The 18,195-nt window shown below is 43.9% G+C and overlaps 1 protein-coding gene across 1 annotated transcript in view; it reads left to right on the top strand.

Moving 5' to 3' along the window:
- Window positions 1-5,471: 5,471 nt before the first annotated feature.
- LOC128703822 (lachesin) overlaps window positions 5,472-18,195 on the top strand; it is a 1,052,338-nt gene continuing 1,039,614 nt past the window's right edge. The window contains exon 1 of the mRNA XM_070103767.1: window positions 5,472-5,586. The gene's annotated coding sequence lies outside the window, so the exon portion shown is untranslated. The remainder of the gene's footprint in view (window positions 5,587-18,195) is intronic.

Genomic DNA, 18,195 nt, shown 5'->3' with positions numbered 1-18,195 from the left:
TTCAGTCGAGTACAGAAAGTAGGCAGGAGCAGTAGAGATGTGAAGACGATGTAATCAGTTCATCACCCTAGAAGTCGTAGATTTGAGGTTGTCAGTCCCTCAGCCTGGAGAAGTTCTGTTCCAAAGTCTGGGACTATCTGAAGATCAAGCGACAGTGTTGATACTTAAATACTGTCGGAAGGAGAGGTGCAGAGTAGTAGTAGTGAGAAGGTAGCCACTGAGAGGTCATGTCCCTCTGAGAGGGACATGACCTCCCAGAGGTAATGACCTCTCAGAGGGACATGACCTCTCAGTGGCTACCTTCTCACTACTACTACTATGCACCTCTCCTTCCGACAGTATTTAAGTCTCAACACTGTCGCTTGATCTTCAGTTAGTTCCAGACTTTGGAACAGACCTTCTCCAGGCTGAGGGACTGACAACCTCAAATCTACGACTTCTAGGGTGATGGACTGATTACATCGTCTTCACATCTCTACTGCTCCTGCCTACTTTCTGTACTCGACTGAAGAAGCCTACTGTGTAGGCGAAACGTTTCGAAATAAAGTTGACTAAAAATGTTGCCTTTGTGTCTTATATACCAACCTGTCTAAGACCTACTTTTACCGGGAAGTAGTCTCCCTCTCTTCTACACACCCTAACCTGAGCCTCACTATCCTCATAAAAACTCTTTACAGCATTTAGTAACTTACCACCTATTCCATATACTTGCAACATCTGCCACGTTGTTCCCCTATCCACTCCAGCATATGCCTTTTCTAAATCCATAAATGCAATAAAAACTTCCCTACCTTTTTTCTAAATGCTGCTCACATATATGCTTCAATGTAAACACTTGAACTACACATCCCCTACCCACTCTGAAGCCTCCTTGCTCATCCGCAATTCTACTTTCTGTCTTACCTCTAATTCTTTCAATAATAACCCTACCGTACACTTTTCCTGGTATACTCAGTAAACTTATTCCTGTATAATTTTTACAATCTCTTTTGTCCCCCTTCCCTTTATATAAAGGGACTATACATGCTCTCTGCCAATCCCTAGGTACCTTCCCCTCTTTCATACATTTATTAAACAAAAATACCAGCCACTTCAATACTATTTCCCCCCCTGCTTTTAACATTTCTGCCATGATCCCGTCAGTTCCAGCTGCTTTACCCCCTTTCATTCTATGTAATGCCTCACGTACCTCCCCCACACTCACATCTTGTTCTTCTTCACTCCTAAAAGATGATATACCTCCCTGGCCAGTGCATGAAATTACCGCCTCCCTTTCTTCGTCGACATTTAAAAGTTCCTCAAAATATTCTCACCATCTACCCAAAACCTCCATCTCCCCATCTACTAACTCCCCTTCTCTGTTTTTAACTGATAAATCCATTTGTTCCCTAGGCTTTCTTAACTTGTTTAACTCACTCCAAAATTTTTTCTTATTTTCATTAAAATTCCTTGACAGTGCCTCTCCCACTCTATCATCCGCTCTCCTTTTACACTCTCTCACCACTCTCTTTTACCATTTCTTTTACTCTCCATATACTCTACTCTTCTTATAACACTTCTGCTTTGTAAAAACCTCTCATAAGCTAACTTTTTCTCTTTATTCACACCCTTCACTTCATCATTCCACCAAACACTCCTCTTTCCTCCTGCCCCCACCCTCCTATAACCACAAACTTCTGCCCCACATTCTAATACTGCATTTTTAAAACTATTCCAACCCTCTTCAACCCTCCCCTCCCCACTACTCATACTTGCACCAGCCCACCTTTCTGCCAATAGTTGCTTATATTTCACCCGAACTTCCTCCTCCCTTAGTTTATACACTTTCACCTCCCTCTCACTTGTTGCCATTTTCCTCTTATCTCATCTACCTCTTACTCTAACTGTAGCTACAACTAAATAATGATCTGATATATCAGTTGCCCCTCTATAAACATTTACATCCTGGAGCCTACCCATCAAGATGAACATCAAAATGGTATACAATACCGACAGGTTGGTAGGTAAGACACATAGGCAACAGTTGGGGAACTTTATTCCGAAACGTTTGGCCTACACAGCAGGCTTCTTCAGTCGAATACAGAAAGTAGGCAGGAACAGTAGAGATGTGAAGACGATGTAATCAGTCCATCACCCTTGTAGTCGTAGAATTTGAGGTTGTCAGTCCCTCAGCCTGGAGAAGTTCAGTTCCATAGTCAGGAACTATCTGAAGATCAAGCAACAGTACGGAGACTTAAATACTGTAGGAAGGAGAGGTGCAGAGTAGTAGTAGTAGTGAGAATGTAGCCACTGAGAGGTCATGTCCCTCTCACATCCAACAGTTCTCACTTGAAAGGGTTGTCCATCTTCACATCTCTACTGTTCCTGCCTACTTTCTGTATTCGACTGAAGAAGCCTACTGTGTAGGCGAAACGTTTCGGAATAAAGTTGCCTAACTGTTGCCTATGTGTCTTACCTACCAACCTGTCGGTATTGTATACCATTTTGATGTTCATCTTGTCAGACACTGCAACACATGGCATCTTGGTACAGAAAACACCTTGGACAACCCTTTCAAGTGAGAACTGTTGGATCTGAGAGGGACCTGACCTCTCAGTGGCTACATTCTCACTACTACTACTCTGCACCTCTCCTTCCGACAGTATTTAAGTCTCCGCACTGTCGCTTGGTCTTCAGATAGTTCCTGACTATGGAACTGAACTTCTCCAGGCTGAGGGACTAACAACCTCAAATTCTACGACTTCAAGGGTGATGGACTGATTACATCGTCTTCACATCTCTACTGTTCCTGCCTACTTTCTGTATTCGACTGAAGAAGCCTACTGTGTAGGCGATACGTTTCGGAATAAAGTTGCCTAACTGTTGCCTATGTGTCTTACCTACCTACCCATCAACCTTTTATCCACCAATACATAATCTAACAAACTACTTTCATTATGTGCTATATCATACCTTGTATATTTATTTATTCTCTTTTTCATAAAATATGTATTACTTATTACCAAACCTCTTTCTACACATAGCTTAATTAAAGGCAAAATAATGGAATAATGGAAACGCCTAGCATCTTCTCATAATTTTGTAACGTGTATAAAATTATGAAATTTTGCTATTTTTATGTTTTTTTATGATTTATTGTTAGTTTTTGCTTATTCCTTTTCGCTAAAAATATTTTTTTTACAGATTTATCAAGAGAAATTAACGAAAATCTCTAAAATGACAGATCTGTCAGACTTTGAAAGAGGTCGAATTGTTGGTGCTTGTATGGGTGGTTGTAGCGTAATAAAAACAGATGGACTTCTTGGTGTATCAAGAGGTACTGTCTCGAAAGTGATGACAGCCTTTGCGAAAGAAAGGAAAACCTCTTCATCAAAGAAAAACTCTGGAAGGAAGCGAAAGCTGTCATACAGGGATCGTCGAACTCTTTCACGGATTGTTAGAAAGGATCATAAGACTACAGCATCCAAAATTGCAGCAGAGCTTAATGAACACCTCCATAACCCAGTTTCCACAAAAACTGTAAGAAGGAAACTTCATAAAGCGGGATTTTATGGGAGGGGCTGCAATTAGGAAACCCTTACTTTCAAAAACCAATGTTGAAAAGCGTGTAGAGTGGCGTAAAAATCATCAACAATGGTCCTTAGACCAGTGGAAGAATGTCATTTTCTCCGAAGAGTCATCTTTCACCTTATTTCCAACCTCAGGCTGAGTATACGGGTGGAGACAGCCAGAAGAAGCATATGATCCCGACTGTCTTCTTCCAACTGTTAAATACGGAGGAGGTTCTGTGATGATCTGGGATGCTATATCTTGGAAATCTGCAGACCCAATGGTCGCCCTTCATAGCAGAATTAAAAGTCAAGATTATTTAAGCATTTTAGCAGGTCAACTTCATCCTATGGTTACAACACTGTCTCCAGAAGGGAATGCAATCTTCCAGGACGATAATGCACTGATTCACGCAGTTAAAATCGTCTCTGAGTGTCACAAGGAACATTCCAGTGAGGTTGAGCATCTTATCTGGCCGCCCCAATCCCCAGATCTAAATATAACTGAAAATTTACGGTGCATTTTAGAAAAACAATGAGAAGTCGATACCCTCCACCATCATCACTTAACGAACTGGAGACTGTTTTAGCTGAAGAATGGACAAAAATATCCCTGGAATCTATTCGAACATTGTATGAATCAATTCCCCGTAGAATTCAAGCAGTAATTACTGCCAAAGGTGGTCCTACACCATATTAAAATAAATGTGTTTAAAATTGTAAGATGTTTCCATTATCTCTCTCTCTCTCTCTCTCTCTCTCTCTCTCTCTCTCTCTCTCTCTCTCTCTCTCTCTCATATATATATATATATATATATATATATATATATATATATATATATATATATATATATATATATATATATATATATACATGCAAGGAATTCGCAAGAGCAGGCGAAATATACATAAACACTGATCTCTGGCTGAAGGAGAATCGAACCTACGAACCTTAGAACAAGGTACGTATTGCTATACCAATCTACCCACACTGGACAATACCTTGGCGTGTAGCTTGCGCTACACGTTGATCCAAGGCAGCCAGCTTTCAGGGAGAAGGCTTACAGCTTTTCATCTCATCCCCTGCATCTCTAGTAAGGCTGATGCATGCAGGGGATGAGATGAAAAGCTGTGAACCTTCTCCCTGAAAGCTGGCTGCCTTGGATCAACGTGTAGCGCAAGTTACACGCCAAGGTATTGTCCAGTGTGGGTAGATTGGTAAAGCAATGCGTACCTTGTTCTAAGGTTCGTAGGTTCGAGTCTCCTTCAGCCAGAGATCAGTGTTTATATATATATATATATATATATATATATATATATATACACACACACACACGCAAAAGTTCCGTTTATTTTTTTCACAACCTTTTGTGTACCATGAAGAAGAAGTGGATACTTCGGAAGCTTCTGCTGGTTGTAATTCTTGGAGATTTTTATGGACGAGAGAGAGAGAGAGAGAGAGAGAGACTATTTTATTGGTAAAAGCTTGCATGCCGTAGTAAGAAAAAATCCTTAAGAATGCTCATTAAATGGAATCTTAATTCTAGATGTTGGATCTACACCTTCGTCGAGGACATGATTCTCACCGTTACTCTGATGCTGTACGACCCCTTCAGGTTTAGCGCTTTTGAAAGTGTGTGTGTGTGTGTGTGTGTGCGCGTGCGTGCGTGCGTGTGCGTGTGTGTAACGACCTCAGACAAAGGACGCAGTAACTATATTTTATACATTGTCCAATCACATAATTTTATATTGCTGATATTGTCGTTAATAGCTAAGGTGAGAATTTCATGCTTTATATTACCTGTCTTATATAAGCTTATATAAGTAGGTAGGTCGTAACAACTACACCTCTCACTCTGCTCCTTGATGGAGAGTTTTGATTGGCTGCCAGAACTTGCAAACTACCCGTTCGATTGTTACGCTCGTGTCCGGCGCTACTTTGTATGAGTGACTTGTGTCGGAGCGGCAGACCTTCCCTGTCTCTCTCCCTGTGTTACTGGTAGCAGCAAATTGATTTCTCTCTATTCTGTCATCTCGTGTGAGTTAGCCTTTGTTTTTCGACACTTTAAGGGAGGTTCCTTGATGTTGGTGAGGGGCTCTTGATCTAGGGAATTGGATCTGTGCTCCAGTTTCCTGAATTAACCCTGAATACCTTCCATTCCCCCACATGCGCTGTATAATCCTACTGGTTTAGCGCACCTGTATGATTATAATTATATTTGGTTTTGGTAGCACCTAAAGTCGGTTCCTGACCAGCCGGGCTGTGGCTCGTACGTTGGTTTGCGTGCAGCCAGCAGTAACAGCCTGGTTGATCAGGCTCTGATCCACCAGGAGGCCTGGTCACAGACCGGGCCGCGGGGGCGTTGACCCCCGGAACTCTCTCCAGGTAAACTCCAGGTCTCCATTGGTGAGCCGGGATTTACATCTCTTTAACAGTGTAAGTCTACTAACAGATCTTTATTTCGACTGTAATATTTGACGTTTTTCAGAGGTTGTCGTGGAGACTACATCTCTGGCCCGACTTAAACTCTCGATCTACATTTGTTCTGGCATCTACGCACTGTCGTAGTAAGGAATTTAATAGTGCCTAATGTTGTTTCAGTAATAAGCCTATTGTTGAAGGTCCAAAGGTTCGTTTTTCGTCTCCTTGTTCCTTGCCTGACGTTGTGCTGCTCTGTTGCATCGGGTATTATGACTGTTTGATGCATGCTTCGCCATATTGTTCAAGCAAGCCGTTTTATTGTCTTGTTGGTTGTGATGTTAGATTATTTAGGTACTTGCTGTCAGTAACAGCCTAAGTCTAATTCGTGGCAAGTCTTAGCGAGTCATTCCGAGCAGGCAGGCGCACGCACGCACGCGCGCGCGCACACACACACACACACACACACACACACACACACACACACACACACACACACACACACACACACACACACACACACACACACACACAGTTATTTACCTATATATCTCCAATATTAATGAGTGAATAACATATGTACCATCAGGTACATTGCTAAGTATATCAATGTACAGTATATAATTGTGCCTTTAGCACCATATACTTATATGTACAGATTAAAAGTATAACAAGTTATACTCTAAGAGTAATATAGGAGCTTAACTCTTTAATTATACCAAATATATTAACAGTAATTATTAAACCTAAACACATTTTATTAATGTGTGTGTGTGTGTGTGTGTGCATGCGCTCCAGATGCAATCCCAAAGCGCTATTGAAAAGTCTCTTAATTTTAAAGTATAACTGTGAACTAGAATATTCTGATAAACTGTAACAAAACAAGAAAGTCTAGATGTTCGAGGGAGATCAATAAGTTGACGTTCTAGTATTCTCTGGAGATGTCTGTTCTATAATTTATAGATGCTGGACTTGAAGGGAAGCTCCTTGGCACGGTGAAGAGACTCTTCGTCTGAGGAATTACATATTTTGGTCTCCTTCCTCAGATCGTACCTAATTACCCCCATCTCCCCTTCCCTATCCCATCCTCCCCTACACCCTCTTTTTTTCCCTTTCCTCCCTCCCAACACTTTCCCATCCTGGATTTCCAGGACGTGGGACAGGGTATCCTGCAGGTGACGGGTGTATCTCCAGAGGCTGCCTGTCAGTTCTGGGAGGTGGCAGCCGAAGGAGGTATGCTTGGTGTCGGGTTTCCGACCACCCTCTCTTTTGTCCGCCGAGGTGGCTCGGTAGTTGTGAGGTTGCTATCCTGGAACGTTGGTTTACTGGGTACGGCACGGGTTCCACGCTGCATCTGCACTGTTAACGTTCTCGAGGTCCTTTCATGCCTTCTAGTGACACTCTTCATTGTCCCTCTTTTTTTTCTTTCCTTTTTTCGTTTTTTTCTTTATAATAAGAAGGAAGTACCACCATCATGGAGTCTTTTTTTCCGTGATAACCCACCCTCCTCCCAGGCCTTTTTTTTCTATGTTACCACATCCTATTCTGACCCGGCTTCGTTACTAGACCATTCTTCAGACTTTTTCCATACCACTGTACCTTCTGCTGGTGATGCTTCGTCACCTGCTCCAGATGTTAAGGCTCCGCCCATTTCTTCTAGTACCTCTCCTCCTTGCACGTCTTTAACTATGCGTCCGGCTTTCCCTCGTACGGTGCAACGGTTTTCGGATTGTCCACCTGCCTCGGGTCCGGCCGCCTGCAGTCCTTCGTCTAAACGTTTCAGATTCTTTGTTGATGACGATACTTCGATTTCTTCTCATTCCACCTAGAAACGACCTACAGGACACCATCTTCCTTTACACACAATGTTTACAAGTACACGGTGGACCAAATTCTTTTCCTGCAACAGACGTCTCCAACAGATTATCTTTCAGACCAAAGTATCGGTGAAGCTCTTTTACGCCACTTTGGATAAAATATATCCTTTCACGCTCTTCAGAACTGTGCGCGCATACTGTTAAGAACGAGAACCAAGCTAATCTTTCCCATCTTACGTCTAATTACTTTCAGTTCATGCAGTGGTACGGTGGTTTTACCGTGTACCATTGTACAGTGTGATTTTCTGTCTTGCGGTGACGATATTTTAGTGACTAGCTCTCCAGGACCTTTCATTTCTCAAAGTGGATACATATGTCCGTCCGCTTGCAGATGGAGGCACTTTTCCAGTAATATCGCCCGCTTAACCTTACTGTCGTGAACTCCTGTCCTCCGTTTATATCGTGGGCCATCGCCTTGAGGTCTGTAAAGTGGTCCCTACACCCCAACAGCGTCAAAATTTTTGGCGCTTCAGACATCCAGCTAAATACTGTGTGGCGGAGTACCCAGTCTGTGATGCCTTGGATCATGCTGATACATCTTGCAGTCTAACCCCCCCCCTATTTGTCTTAATTTCAATGAAACTCACTAAGGTCTATCTTAATGAACATGAAATATGTTGCCTTATGAAGAGCAAAGGCCTTATGCTATGGCTGTCTCACAGGGAAATCTTCCCCGGGTTCCTTATTTTCGAGTAGCTAGGAGACCTCCAACCTTGGTGGTATCCCCCGCCTACCAGCTCCTCCGGTGCCGTGTTTTCCGGGGTCATCCCCGTATCTAATTCTTTTGCATTTTTACCCTCTGAAACCCCCCACCTCCTTACCTGTTCCTACCTCTACTTCTCGCCAGCTAGTTTCTCAGTCTGCAAGGCCTGTCATGCCTGCACCTTCATTGCGCTTGTCACCTGCGAAGTTTACCCTGTTTAATATGCCCTAGTCTCTTCGCATTCCTGCGGTGCTTAGAATTCCCCAACAATTTTCCTTTTTCGGCCTTGGTGCCTAGTTCTCACCCCATTTCCAACTCTCACACGAAGGTGGAGGATCACCCCCCCCCCTCGTGTGGTCCCCTATTCTCCTGTTCGCCCCCCCCCAGAATTCTTCCCCAGTCACCTTCCAGCCTCTTTCCTGTTCCACCGCAGGACTCTTTTATCCCCGCCGGCACACATCTCCAAGTTCATACTTCCCTTACCTCTCAGACCTCTTCGGTTCCCTCCATAGTCTCCCCAATCTCTTTCTCTACCTTGCCTGTCTCTGAAGTCATGGTATCGACATTTTCCTTGTCCGCTGAGACACTTGACACTACTTTGACTATATTACAGAGACGAAACCCTCAATGGACACCGGTAAGCCTCCTTCTGCCCCTTCTTATTTTTCACAACCCTCGCAGCAATCTATGCCTTCACAGCATTGCGATTCCTCCTTGCTTACATGCTTTCTGTTGCCTCCACATATTTTCACTGACCCTACTAGCCCATAGATTTTATCGCTTCTTTTTGCTGGCATACCTGCCTCTGCGAATAATAATTTATTTACGATGGAATATTCGTGGTCTCAGAGGTAATCGGGGAGAGCTCCAGGTGTTGTTCTCCCAGTTTTCCCCAGGGTGTGTGTGTCGGGTTACAAGAGCCCAAAATTCGTTTCTGTTATTCTTCCCGTATCGGGATATGTGCTGTTGCATTTTTCTGATCCCTTTCATAGTGAATCATTTAATGAGAAAACGATTTTTGTGCGCGTTGATATACTGTATCAACAGGTTTGTTCGTTCTCTGTTGCATTATACTGCAGTCCGTATTTATTCGCACAGACGGTATACGGTTTACTCTCTATATCTCTCCCCTTCCCGTGCATTCTGTATCTCGGATATTGCATTCTTGATCTCTGCTGCCGCCCATCTTAGGTGATTTTTAACGCCCACCATCATCTTTGGGGAGGATCCCACTGTGATTCTCGTGATGGTCAGTTTGAGACTCTTCTTACTTCCCACCCTCTTCATGTTTTAAACACGGGTGCTCCCACCTATTTTGACTCGCACTCTCTTGAATTGATCTTTTACCTCCTCATCAATTGCACTTGATTACGTTTGGACTGTTCTCCCTGATTTGCATGGCAGTACAAATACTACGTATTCCCGACCGCCTCGTAGCCCCTGTTGGCAATTTGGACAAGCAAATTGGGACTTGTACTCTCATCTTACCGCTTTCTGTAGAGACCCTTCTTCGTCCTCTTTTGATGAGCTGGTACACCAGTTTTTGACCTTAGTTTCGACTGCAGCTTCACGTTCTATTCCTCAAACCTCAGACATGCGTGCCTTGGTGGTCTCCTGCGTGTGCCCATGCAGTGTGTTTGAAACGTGCTGCGTGGGGCCGTTATCGATATAATCGGACCTCAAATCGTCTTTGGGGTTTTAAACGGACAAGGGCAGTTGCTCGCCGCGTCATACGCGACGCTAAACCTACTTCTTGGTAAGTCTGTTTCTACCATTACCTCAGCTTCCCCTGTGTGCGCGGTTCGGAAAAAGGTAAGGATGTTGTGTGGCAAGTATGCTTTAGACCCAGCTCCCGTTTTGCGGGTTATCCACGTCTCCTAAGGGCTTCACCTCTGTCCCTCGTTTCTCGTGTCTGTCTACCAGGGAACAATTGCTCTGACGATCGAGACACTTGTGCAACATACAGGAATATTTATTGAAGAAACGTTTCGCCAAACAGTGGTTTCATCGGTCCATACAGAAGAGAATGATGTAAGGAGAGGAGTAGTTTGAAGTAATCAGTCCCTCAGCCTGGAGTCGATGTGTTCAGTCCATCAATCTTGTAGAAAGTACAGCATAGGGCCGTTGAAGTGGTTTATATACTGTAGTCAGGTGAGACAAAGCAGGAGGAGGCGGGATCACAGTGGGACCTGCCACTAGTGTAAGTAGGTGTGATGAATGGTTTGAAAAACCGACAAGTTGAAGATTGAGACACTTATGCAGCATATGGGAATCTTTATTCAGGAAACGTTTCGCCACACAGTGGCTTCATCAGTCCAATACAAAGAGGAAGGCGTAAGGAGAGGAGGAGTATGAGGTAATCAGTCCCTCATGCAGCATCATGGGATCTTGTTACAAAGAATTCTTCAACACTTGTTCAACCTTTGGACGAAGACCTACTTCGACTAGTGGATGGTACCACTATGACCCCACCTCCGCCTGCTTCACCTCACCTCACTACAGTATATAAGCCACGTCTGCGGCTCTATGCTGTACATTCTACAAGATTGATGGACTGAACACATCGACTCCAGGCCGAGGGACTGATTACCTCATACTCCTCCTCTCCTTACGCCTTCCTCTTTGTATTGGACTGATGAAGCCACTGTGTGGCGAAACGTTTCCTGAATAAAGATTCCCATATGCTGCATAAGTGTCTCAATCTTCAACAGTGTAAGTAGGTCTTGGTCCGAAGGTTGGACAAGCGTTGAAGAATTCTTTGTATCAAGATCCCATGATGTTGCAGTGTCTGACTGATGTGATAAATTGACTGATTACCTCAAAGTCCTCCTCTCCTTACATCATTCTCCTTTGTATGAACTGATGAAGCCACTGTGTGGCGAAACGTTTCTTCAATAAAGCTTTAGTTCCCATATGTAGCATAAGTGTCTCAGTGTTCAACTTGTCGGTTTATATACCAATTATCTCAACAATTGCCCTTGGAGTTCTCTTCTAATGGAATGGAGCCGTATAACGTACCCTTCACTCTCCTAGAACTAGAGTCCACCCTTTCCTCTTGCCAGTCATCAGCAGCTGGGCCTGATATTCATATCTGTATGTTACAGCATCTACATTCTACAGCCCTTAGTCCTTTTGCGTCTTTTCAACCTTATTTGGACGCGAGGGGCTCTCCCTCAACAGTGGAAGTCTGTCACTGTCTTACCGTTCTTCAAACTAGGCATTTCGGGGTGTGATACCTCTCACTTTCGTCCCATTGCTTTGATCAGTGTAGTCTGCAAGGTGATGGAACGATTGGTGAATAGACGTCTGATATGGTATTTGGAGAATCACAATAGTCTTTCTCCTCGCCAATATGGCTTTCACTTTGGACCCCTTGCTCCACTTAGATATGTATGTGTGAAATGAGTTTGCTAATTAAACACTCAGTCCTAACAATCTTTTTTGATTTCGAGAAGGCATATGACACCACTTCGAGGTATAACATGTTAGCCCAGGCCTACTCTTTAAGCCTCCACTGTAATCTATCTACCTTTCTTGCTGCTTTCTTGTCTGATAGCCATTTTCGTTTTCGTGTTGGCGCCTCGTTTTCCTCAGACTTTGTTCAGGCCGAGGGAGTTCCACAAGGTTGTGTCCTTAGTACTACCCTTTTTCTCTTGGCTATAAATGACCTACCTTCCGTTCTTCCATCGCATATTTGGTCGTCGCTTTATGTGGATGACTTCGTTATAGCTTACGCAGGCGCTGACTGTCGCCTGGTAGCAGCCTCCCTTCAAGATGCGATTGAGTTTCCCATTTTCCCACTTCACATGGATTTAAATTTTCTAGTACGAGAAATCATTTCATTACCTTCACTAGATGTCCTCTTTTCCCAGATATTTCATTGTGATACGGACAAGTTTCATGGCCTTCTCTTCGATCGCCGGTTGACATGGAAACCTCACATTTCCTCTATGAAGGCAGCTTGCCATGACCGGCTAAATCTTCTTAAAATTCTTGTGCATCGTTCATGGCGAGCAGATCGCCGAACTCTCCTCCATTTGCATTCCATCCTAGTCTTGTCCAAGCTGGATTATGACAACCTAGTCTCTTCTGCGGCTTCTAAAACTCTAAGTTAGATCCCCTTCATCATCAAGGTCTTACGTGTATGCCTTGGTGCCTTTCGTTTATCCTCTATTGAGAACCTCGATGCTGAGGCGAATGTCCCTTCCTTAGCTGATCGTAGTGATGCTCATTGCCTTCGTTACTTTGTCTGCTCTCATGGTCTTAGGGTTCATATGACCTGGAATTGGTGGCAGAAGAAACTGTGAATAAGGTTAATTCAGAATTATATTTGGAATCATTAGAGAATTGGTATGTATCATATAAATTGCTACAAAGAATATAAAGATCTGTTGGTGGATTGTGTAGATGATAATATAAGAGAATTATTCATTAATCAGTATTATGAACTGGAAGATAAAATACTGTCGTGTTGAAGTGAGGTATTAAATAAATTGAAATATCTCAGACGTTAGTAGAAGCCCATTATTTGTTCAGCGCCCCTGATTACTCCGACTGTTTTCTCTTCGTTTTAACTCCGGTCTTCTCTCCAGTTACCTCCCTTGTATGTTCATTTAGTGTCTGCCTTTTCACGTACCCTTTGGGAGGTTCCGACAGTTCGTGTCTGTTCTACCCTACTGACGTGAGCCAAAGCTTTTCTGTCTACGACTGTTTCTCGCTCTGTTTTTCTTTATCATTTCCGGTCGCTTGCTCATGCCATCGCTGTCTTCTGACGGTGTCAGGTTCGCGGCGGTGTTCCCTGACTTTTGTTGTCCAAAGTCATTTGTCAGACTCGGCTAGTATTTTTACCTCCGGGATGTATGCCATCATCGTAGCGCTTCTCCGTATTACATGTCTCCTTCGACGTATGTGATCATTTCACATTCCTTGAGCGCTTTACAAGACATAAACAACTTGATTCCCCTCATCTACTGGTGCTTCATATTCAACTATGGTTGCGCCATGTAGCTAGCAAAAACAAGGGCTTCTTTTCTGTTGGGCAATGAACAAGTGGATGCTGCTGTGAAGGTCAGTGGTACATGATCTTCCAGTTTCCTATAGGGGTATTCCGTTCAGTGATTATTTTAGTCATCTCTGCCCGTCTTCGCTGCCGTTGGCAGCAACGGTGGTCAGACATGCACCATAACAAATTATACTCTATTAAACCGCTTTTAGGTTTCTGGCCATATTCTTGCCACCGTTGCCGTACTCGGGAGACTGAACTCTCCCGTCTCCGCATCGGCCATACTCGCCTTACCCATGGGTATCTCATGGAACGCCACCTTATTCCTCTCTGTGAGGTTTGTCAGGTCCCTATTTCGGTTCTTCACTTTCTTGTGGATTGTCCGGTTTACCAGCCAGTTCATAGGATTTACTCCAACGACGCCGCCGCCCTACCGCTCTTACCTTATTTTCCCTTCTTGCAGACGGCCCGGCCTTTGACTTACTTTTTTACTTTTTGTCAGCAACTGCTTTACTATACGAACTTTGACACACAGCCCTTAGCGTCTCTTCCAGCCTTTTTCTCCCCTCACCTTTGATACCCTCTCCACCTAGATGTTATAGCCCCGGCACTATTTTCTGCCCCATAGCGGTGCATGACCCTTATCGGTATAGAGCTTTTTTCATGATACTCTTTCGCTTCCTTCTCATTCTGCCCAGAAAAGACCGGCACGACACTCGCTCCCCTTACACACAGTTTCAAAATACACAATGGACCAAGTTTTTTACTCCGCGACCGACTTCTGGCTGGCTGTCCGACCATAGTACTGGCAAGGCGCTCCTACGTCAAGTTGGTGGAGATGTATCATTTCATGTTCTCAAGAGCGGTACACGCATCGTCACTGTCCAGAATGCTAACCAAGCTCACGATCTTTCTCTCCTTACAAGCACAGATGCTATCCCTGTAGCTATTGAGAAACTTCATTCTCTTAATTCTTGTAGTGGTACTGTCATTCTACCTCATACAATTGTCCAAGGGTGTTAAAGGAATGTAAAGAGGAACTTAGCATACCTTTGGCTAATCTTTTTAACATATCACTACAAACTAGCATAGTGCCTGATAATTGGAAAATGGCAAATGTAATACCTATTTACAAGGCAGGTGACAGGTTCTTGGCTTCGAACTATAGACCAATAAGCCTTACCTCCATAGTGGGAAAATTTATGGAATCAATAATTGCCGAAGCAATTCGTAGTCATCTTGATAGGTACAGATTGATTAAGGAATCTCAACACGGTTTTACAAAGGGGCGTTCCTGTCTTACGAATTTAATAACTTTTTTCACTAAGGTGTTTGAGGAGGTAGATCATGGTGATGGATATGATGTTGTGTATATGGACTTCAGTAAGGCTTTCGATAGAGTTCCACATCAGAGGCTATTGAGGAAACTTAAGGCACACGGAATAGGAGGAGAATTTTTTCCTGGGTACAGGCATGGCTGACAAATACAGCAGAGAGTTTGCATAAATGGGGAGAAATCAGAATGGGGGCACGTCACAAGCGGTGTTCCTCAGGGGTCAGTGCTGGTCCCGTTGTTCACAATTTACATAAACGACATAGATGAGGGCATAAATAGCGACATAAGCAAATTTGCTGATGGCACTAAAATAGGCCGTCCAATTCATTCTAATGAGGACACTAGAGCACTCCAGGATGATTTGAATAGACTGATGCAATGGTCGGAGAAGTGGCAGATGCAGTTTAATATTGACAAATGCAAAGTTCTAAAGGTTGGACAGTTAAATAACCATGCCACATATAAACTAAATAATGTAGATCTTAATACTACTGATTGTGAAAAGGATTTAGGAGTTCTGGTTAGCAGTAATCTAAAACCAAGACAACAGTGCATTAGTGTTCGCAATAAAGCTAACAGAATTTTTGGCTTCATATCTAGAAGTATAAATAATAGAAGTCCTCAGGTTGTTCTTCAACTCTATATATCCTTGGTTAGGCCTCATTTAGACTATGCTGCTCAGTTCTGGTCACCGTATTACAGATTGGATATAAATGCTCTGGAAAACGTACAGAGGAGGATGACAAAGATGATCCCATGTATCAGAAATCTTCCCTATGAGGATAGACTGAAGGCCCTGAATCTGCACTCTCTCGAAAGGAGTAGAATTAGGGGGGATATGATCGAGGTGTATAAATGGAAAACAGGAATAAATAAAGGGGAAGTAAATAGCGTGCTGAAATTTTCCAGACAAGACAGGACTCGCAGCACTGGTGTAAAGTTGGAAAAATTCAGATTCAGGAAGGATATAGGAATGTACTGGTTTGGTAATGGAGTTGTGGATGAGTGGAACAAACTCCCCAGTACAGTTATTCAAGCTAAAACGTTGTGTAGTTTTAAAAATAGGTTAGATAAATACGTGAGTGGATGTGGGTGGGTGTGAGTTGGACCTGACTAGCTTGTGCTGCTGGGTCTGGTGCCGTGCTCCATCCTTGAGTCGAGGTGACCAGACTGGGTTGGTCATTGGACTAATCCAGGTGGGAGGTCATTGGGCTAATCCGGGGGGGAAATATGGACCTGCTCCGCATGGGTCAGTAGGCCTGTTGCAGTGTTCCTTCTTTCTTATGTTCTTATGATGACATTCTGGAACAGCTTGAATTTCAAGATCTCCCAATCTTGAAAGTAAACACTTACGTTTTTCCCTGGCCGAAGGCGGAGACGATACCCTTGCAATGTCGCTCGCTTATCTGTTGACTGCCGTGAGCTTCCGTCCTCGGTTTATATTGCAGGACACCGTTTACGTGCTTGAAAAGTGATCCCAACACAGCAACAGTATAGAAATTGCTGGCGTTTTGGTCATCCAGCAAAATATTGCAGGTCCATGGCCGAATGTCCAGTCTGTGGTGCCGACAACCATACAGATACATCTTGTAGTCTACCTCCCTCTTGCCTTGTCATGAGACTGACCCATCTTACATTCGCCTTTGCCAAGTTTACTTAAATGAGCGAGAAATCCGTCTTCTCAAAGAGGCAGAAGGTTTTCCTTACGCTACGACAGTCTTATCTCCGCCTCCAGGGGAGACTTCCCCGTATTTCTTATTCTCGAGTTACTAAACGACCCCCCCACCTATGGGGTCCCAACCTCCGCATCCTCCTCTGTGGTCACCCCTTCCGCAGTCACCCCTGTCTCTAATTTTTTGCTGTCCTGGATTCAGAGGTCCCTACCTCGACACCTCATTCTGTTCTCACCTCATCCTCTTCTCACTCACATGTTTGTGTCTACAAGACCTCGACCAACTTCCCATAACCTCTACTTCTCCGAAGTCCAAAAAATCCCCATTGTTAAAATCTCCTTCTTTCCATCATCTACCAGCACAGCTTTCCTTTCCAGTCTCTACCTAGTTCTTCACCTCTAACTGGCTCTGTTAAAAGTGTGGAGGCTCATCTTCGTACAGTACCTTCCTTGTCCCCTCCCAAGTTTCTTCCTCTTCTGCCCCCTCCCAGGTCGCTTCCTCTCCTGTCCCCTCCCAAGCTGCTGCTTCAGTTCCTTCTACCCTTTTGACCCCCCTACTTTGGTACAGTCCATCTTCACTCGCCCTCCTCCTTCCACTTACAATATCGTCCCACATACAGCGTCTTTGTCCTCTGAAACACTTGAAGCTATCTCCGAATATATTGAGGAGACTATACCATTGATGGACACTGATCCACATCCTGTTCCTCCTCTTCATTCTTCTCCGTCTGCACAACTCCTTTCTTTGCAGCATCCCAATACTTCGCTGCTTGAACGTTTTCCACTGCCTCCACATGTGGACTTTTCTAACCCTACTAGTCTCCAGATACCTCTACCTTCAGATTTCTTGTATCCTTCTCTTCGCAAATCATGGCTTATTTACAGTGGAATATCCGCGGCCTCAGAGGTAACCGGGGTGAACTTCAGGTGTTACTCTCCCAGTTTTCCCCTGTTTGTTTGTTTACAAGAACCCAAATTACACTCTGCTGTTATCCATCCCACCTCTGGCTGTTTTATTATATTCGTCGGATCCTTTTCCCGATGGAACCTTTGCTGAAAGTGCACTTCTCTTACGCACCAGTATTCCATTCCATCAGCTCTTTGCTCATCACTGCAGCAGGCACTTGAATAAGTAGTATACAATCTGTTCTTTGTATCTCTTCTCGGTCCTTATCTATCCCTTATATTGCATTTCTGATTACTTTCTTACCGCCACTACTGTTACTCGGCGATTTTAATGCTCACCATTTCCTCTAGGGGGGGGGATCTCACTGTGACTGCCGCGGCATTCAGTTGGAGGTTTTTCTCGCTTTTCTCCCCCTCCATGTTTTAAATATAGGTATTCATACCCATTTTAATCCTCTTATTCTCTCTTGCCTCGATCTCTCGGTTTGCTCTTACTCAAGTGTACTAGACTTCACCTGGTCTGTCCTCCCGGACTTGTATGATACCTCGTAGCCAACAACGACAATTTTCACAGAGCGAAATGGGACCTTTACTAGCGTCAAACTGCTTTTAGTTAGGCGGCTCCTCCTTCATCCCCCATTGATGAGCTTTTACATCTCGACCTCAGTTTTAACCGCGGCTTCACATTCTATACTCCATACCTCGGGCAGGAATTCTCAGAAGTACCTTGGT

This window comes from Cherax quadricarinatus, chromosome 87, assembly GCF_038502225.1.
Source record: "Cherax quadricarinatus isolate ZL_2023a chromosome 87, ASM3850222v1, whole genome shotgun sequence".
NCBI lineage: Eukaryota > Metazoa > Arthropoda > Malacostraca > Decapoda > Parastacidae > Cherax > Cherax quadricarinatus.
The sequence above is the reverse complement of the archived record's forward strand: the minus strand, read 5'-3'. Positions and strand labels throughout refer to the sequence as shown.